This window comes from Lissotriton vulgaris, chromosome 3_1 (assembly GCF_964263255.1).
Source record: "Lissotriton vulgaris chromosome 3_1, aLisVul1.2, whole genome shotgun sequence".
Taxonomy (NCBI): domain Eukaryota; kingdom Metazoa; phylum Chordata; class Amphibia; order Caudata; family Salamandridae; genus Lissotriton; species Lissotriton vulgaris.
Genome location: NC_141689.1, coordinates 1,795,898,357 through 1,795,904,452, shown reverse-complemented (window position 1 = coordinate 1,795,904,452; position 6,096 = coordinate 1,795,898,357). Strand labels below are relative to the sequence as shown.

The 6,096-nt window shown below is 58.1% G+C and overlaps 1 pseudogene; it reads right to left on the bottom strand.

Annotated features, from left to right (window-relative positions):
• Positions 1-709: 709 nt before the first annotated feature.
• Positions 710-2,252, bottom strand: LOC147728457 (18S ribosomal RNA; annotated as a pseudogene).
• Between the last annotated feature and the right edge of the window lie 3,844 nt (positions 2,253-6,096).

The following is a 6,096-nucleotide window of genomic DNA, read 5'->3' as shown; positions in this document are numbered from 1 at the left end:
GGCACGAGAGGTGGGAGGAAGGCAACGCCGTCCATCCGCCACCCAACCCGGAAGACGGGGGACTAAGTCAAACCGGGTACCTGGCAACGAGGGAGGGTCGCTCCACCTGCACGTCAGCCGTCCGTCGCCGGGTGGCCCGAGCCATGCCAGCGGGCTGGCGATCAGCCTATCCCACCCTCGCCTGGGTCAGAGGCACCAGGAAGGAAGAGCCAGGCGGCTCTCCATCCGGCATGCCTCTCATTTAGAGGAGCCAAGGTCCTGTTGCATGCCCTTGATCCCTTCTCTTCTAGACCGCCCTGCTGAGCAAGAAGGGCTGCTCCTCAGTCACCCGGGAACCCAGACGTGCCGGGACTCAGGAATGGGTGGGCTCAGGGCCTTTTGAGGGATGGGTGGTACCAGCCCAGGGCTGCACTGCCATTCGGTTTACCCCCACCGCGGTGGGGGTCATGCCGGGTGAACTTGGTCTCAGAGAGGGACAGGGGATGGGGACTGCTCCCATCCGGTCCCTCACATGTTGGTTGAGCCCTTCCAAGGGGGAAGAGGCCCGCTGAAGTCCTGGTCCTCACCCGAGCGCCCCATGCAGCAGCGGACTACTCCGACAGCCAGGGCGCGCCAGGGCAGGGCCAGGCCCTGTGCCTATGTTGTGTGCCTACAGGAGGTGGCCGAGGGCTTCAGGCTAACACCGTCGTCACTCGGGCTGCTCCGCCATTAATGATTCTTCCTCAGGTTCACCTACGGAAACCTTGTCACGACTTTTACTTCCTCTAAATAGTCGCGTTTGATTGTCTTTTCGGCGCTTCGCCAGGGCACCTTCAGTGTAGCGCGTATGCAGCCCCGGACATCTAAGGGCATCACAGACCTTGAATGCCACTTGTCCCTCTAAGAAATTGGACGCTGACCACTGGGGGTCACGTAACTAGTTAGCATGGAGGAGTCTAGTTCGTTATCGAAATTAACCAGACAAATCGCTCCACCAACTAAGAACGACTATGCACCACTACCCACAGAATCAAGAAAGAGCTATCAATCTGTCAATCCTTTCCGTGTCCGGGCCGGGTGAGGTTTCCCGAGTTGTGTCAAATTAAGCCACAGGCTCCACTGCTGGTGGTGCCCTTCCATCAAATCCTTTAAGTTTCAGCTTTGCAACCCATACTCCTCCCACAACCCAAGGACTTTGGTTTCCCAGAATCTGCTCGGCGGGTCATAAGAATAAGGCTGTCGCATCGCTAATCAGCATCGTTTATGGTCGGAAATACGACAGTATCTGATCGTCTTTGAACCTCCGACTTTTGTTCTTGATTAATGAAAACATTCTTGGCAAATGCTTTAATTTGGTTCGTCTTGCGCCTGTTCAAGAATTTCAGCTCTAGCGCCACAATACGAATGCCCCCGGCCGTCCCTCTTAATCATGGTCCCAATTCCAAAAACCAACAAAATAGAACTGGAGACCTATTACATTATTCCTAGCTGAAGTATTCAGGTGACCAGCCTGCTTTGAACACTCAAATTTTTTCAAAGTAAATTCTTCGGACCCCCAGGACACACAGGCAAGAGCATCAAGTGGGCGCTGAGAGGCAGGGGCTGGGACAGGAGGTAGCTCACCTCGCGGTGGACCGACATCTCAATCCCTAGATCCAACTAAGAGCTTTTTAACTGCAGCAACTTTAATATATGCTATTGGAGCTGGAATTACCACAGCTGCTGGCACAAGACTTGCCCTCCAATGGATCCTTGTAAAAGGATTTAAAGTGTACTCATTCCAATTACAATTATTCGTCACTACCTTCCCGAGTAGGGCATGGGTAATTTGCGCACCTGCTGCCTTCCTTGGATGTGGTAGCCGTTTCTCAGGCTCCCTCTCCGGAATCGACTTATGATTCCCAGTTACCCGTGGACACCATGGTAGGCACAGAAAATACCATTGAAAGTTGATAGGGCAGACATCCGAATGTATCATCGCCGTCACTGGGTTATGCGATCGGCCCGAGGTTATCTAGAGTCACCAAAGCGGCCCGGCGAGCCCAGATTGGTCTTTGCTCTGATAAATGCACGCATCCCGGGAGGTCAGTACTCATCGGCATGCATTAGCTCTAGAATTACCACAGTTATCCAAGTAACAAATGGAGTGATCAAAGGAACCTTAACTGATTTAATGAGCCATTTGCAGTTTCACTGTACCAGCCATGTGTACTTACACGTGCATGGCTTAATCTTTGAGACAAGCATATGCTACTGGCAGGATCAGCCAGGTAGCCGCACCTGCTGACGGGGTGGGTTCAGGGGGCCGCATGCCCATCTACCTGACCGGCAACCTTCACACACCCCTCCCTCTGGGAGCCTGCTGGGAGAAGGAGCCCACCTTCCTGGGCAGGAGGGCTCGCTGGAGGGGTGAAGAGGTGTGGGCGCATGGGCACCAGCGGGCAAGTCATCTCCCTCCGGAGGGGGAGGTGGGCGGAGGCGGAGCCTGAGCATGACACAGGGGTGCCGGGGCCAGGCGCCACCTGACCCCATGAGCTGCCGGGGCCATTCAGCCTTCGCTCTCTGCTGGGTAGGGTGAAGGGCCTCCCGCCAGGCGGCAGGCCCTCGAGTCGGATGGTCCATGCAGGGAGAAAGCTCCTTGCATGAAATAACAGCGGAGGCTGGCCAAGCAGTCCATCCCTAAATGAACCGAGAGTGCCCAATCGAGCAGAGTACAGCTGGGGCATCCCCTATCAGGCCACTCTGCGCAGGGGGTATGCTGGCTTAGTGTCCCTGCCTGCTCCCGTGGCAAGCAATCTCTGAGAAAAAGGACCATGGGGAAGGGGCTGAGAGGCAGGTTTGTACCTGGGCCCTGGGGACCCGGCAGGTGGACCCGGGTGCTGGCTTCCCGTCTCAGCATTGCCGGACCTCACGGAGGTCTGACTGAGCAAACACAGAGAAAAAGTACCATCGGGAATGGGCTGGGAGGCAGGTGCGTACCCAGGCCCCTGGGGGCCCCAGTGGGCAGGCCCGGGTTATGCCTAACCCTGTTTCAGAATCGCCGGACCTCACAGAGGTCTGACTGACCCTCTCGCTAGTAATCCAGAGGAAAATTCCTCCCTTTCTTGTAATCTGTGCACACGAGGTGACAGATGGGACCCAAGGCGCGAAAGTACCCGACCTCCTGGAGCCCTTGCTGGTATTGGGGAGGCAAATGAGCCCTCATCAGGACTTCCAGGGAAGCACGGTCACCTGGTCACTCCATAGGAAAGCATTGCGTGCGACCAGATGGCCGAGGGGATAGGTGCGACCAGATGGCTGGGCACGAAAGGACTCCCATCTGCCCACCCCAAGCCTTGCCGTTTTGGCTCCCGCCTGCCCTTGCACGGCTCGGGCTTCCGCTTCCTGGGTTCCTCGGGCACCCTGGCTGGGCCTCAGGCACGGGGAGGACCACCGGAGCTCTCGGGCCCGGACACCCGGGGGAGGATGGCCCAGGACCCATGGAGCCTGTACTGGGCACTTTGCCATACCCTGGACAAGAGGAGGGAGCCCCCGGAAGGAGCAGAGGTGTTTTCTGGGCATAGACCATCTGGTCCCCGGCAGAGAACCTAGTAATCCGGAGGAAGGCTAACCCTCTTTCTGGGAACCCGTGTGCACTGAGAGACTTAGGGGTTCACGCCAAACCTCCTGGGCCCCTGGCTGGGATACGGGAGGCAAATGAGCCCCCATCGGAACTTCCAGGGCGACCCGGCCATCTGGTTGCCTCATTGGAAAGCATTGAGTGCAACCAGATGGCCGAGGGGGAAGGTGCGACCAGATGGCCGGAACTGAAAAGACTCCCATCTGCCCGCCCGAGTCTTCGCGGTAGGGCTCCCGCCTGCCCATGCAGGACTCAGGGTCTCTGCATCCAGGGGGGCTCGGGGACTCTGGCTGGGCCTCAGGCATGGGGAGGACCACCGGGGAGGGCTGCACAGGACCTTTTGAGCCAGTCCTGGGCACTTTCCCACGCGTGAACCGGAGGAGGGAGCCCCCGGACGGAGGGGAGGTGTTGTCCGGGCATACACCATCTGGTCCCCGGCAAAGAACCACCAGCCCAGGGGGTGGTGTCCCGGCATGCCCTGCCCCTAGTAACCCGGAGGGAAGCCACCCCTCTTTCTGGGAACCTGTGTGCACCGCGAGTCTCAGGGGACCCTGGGCGTGAATGCACCCGACCTCCTGTAGCCCTGGCTGGGATCTGGGAGGTGAGTGAGCCCTCATCAGGACGTCCGGGGCAGGCCGCCCATCTGGTCACCCCATTGGAAAACATTGTGTGCGACCAGATGGCCGAGAGGAAAGGTGCAACCAGATAGGGAGAATGGGACTCTCATCTTCATCCTTTGCAGTAGGGCTCCCACCTACCCATGCAGGGCTCGGAGGCTCCTCGTCCAGGGGGGGCTCAGGGCTGGCCATCAGGCATGGGGAGGACCAATGAAGCTCTCGGGCCCAGACACCTGGGGGAGGACTGCCCGAGACCCATGTAGCCTGTCCTGTTCACTTTGAAATGCTGTGGGCCAGAGGAGGGAGCCCCCTGATAGAGGGGAGGTGTTGTCCGGTCACAGCCCATCTGATCCTCGGCAAAGAACTGCCAGCCTGGGAGGGGTGTTCTAGCATACCCTGCCCCTAGTTATCAGAAGAAAAGAGACCCCTCTTTCTGGGAACCCGTGTGCACCACAAGACTCAGGGGACCCTAGGCCCGGGCGTGCCCAACCTCCTGGAGCCCTGGCTGGGATCAGTGAGGCGAATGAGCTCCCATCGGGACTTCCAGGGCAGCCCAGCCATCTGGTCGCCCCATTGGAAAGCATTGCGTGTGACCAGATGGCCAAGGTGAAAGGTGCGACCAGATGGTCGGGACTGAAAGGACTCTCATCTGCCCGCCGTGAGCCTTCGCGATGGGGCTCCTGCTTGCCTACGCAGGGCTCAGGGGCTCTGCAACCCAGGGGGCTCAGGGACCCCGGCATGGTGAGGACCACAGGAGCTCTCTGGCCTGGACATCTGGGGGAGGACTGCCCGGCAACCATGGAGCTCGTCCTGGGCACTTTGACATGCCATGGGCCGGAGGAGGAAGCCCCCGGATGGAGGAGAGGTGCATAGCCCTTCTGGTCCCTAGCAAAGAACTGCCAGCCCGGGAGGGGTGTTCTGGCATACCCTGTCCCTAGTAATCCGGAGGAAAGCTACCCTGCTTTCAGGGAACCTGTGCTCACCGTGAGTCTCAGGGGACCCTAGGCTCGGACGGGCCCGACCTCCTGGAGCCCTGGCTGGGATCAGGGAGGCGAATGAGGCCCCATCAGGACCTCCAGCGTGGCCCGGCCATCTGGTCGCCCCATTGGAAAGCATTGCATGCAACCAGATGGCCGAGGGGAAAGGTGCGACCAGATGGCCAGGACCAAAAGGACTCCCATCTGCCCGCCCCAAGCTGAGCCATAGCAGTAGGACTTCCACCTGCCCTTGCAGGGCTCCGGGGCTCTGCACCAGCGACCCTTGTCCCGTGCAGGAGGACTCTTGGCAGGGCGCAGGAGGGGGGCTTCCACACCTCAGGCCCTGACCAAAAACCAGACCCCGGGGCCGGTCCCTGCTTCTCAACACAACCGGGCCGGAGATATCGGGACCCCCGTTCTGGGCACAAGGACCCTCAGGACGAGCGCACATTTTTTTTCTCCAAAATTCTGTGTAAAGACCTTGCGCCAATTCCGCCCAGCCCTAGAAACCACCCGTTCAAATGAAGCACTGATTGCTCCTATGTCTTAGAATGCTCACACATTTCAGCTGCCTGAGCTGACAGTGTGCACTCACCCTTTGGGCCACCAGCGTGTTCTGGTCTGCTTTTATTACTGATTCCTTCTGCCAGAGATAGGCAAAATGTGACAATATTTTAATGTTTCCACTACGCTTATATGTGACATTTTAATAACTTACATTTGGCATAGTGAGTGACAGTTAATCAGGCAATGTTATTAGTTACATGTTATAAAATCCACTTTTGTGCTAAGTCAGTGCTTACACGTGGCTTTGAAAAACAGCCTGAAGGTGTCAGCCAGATAGGATATCTGAGCACGTTGCTCAGTGGCAAAACAAAACTTGAAGGGCCGCACTGCAAAGTAC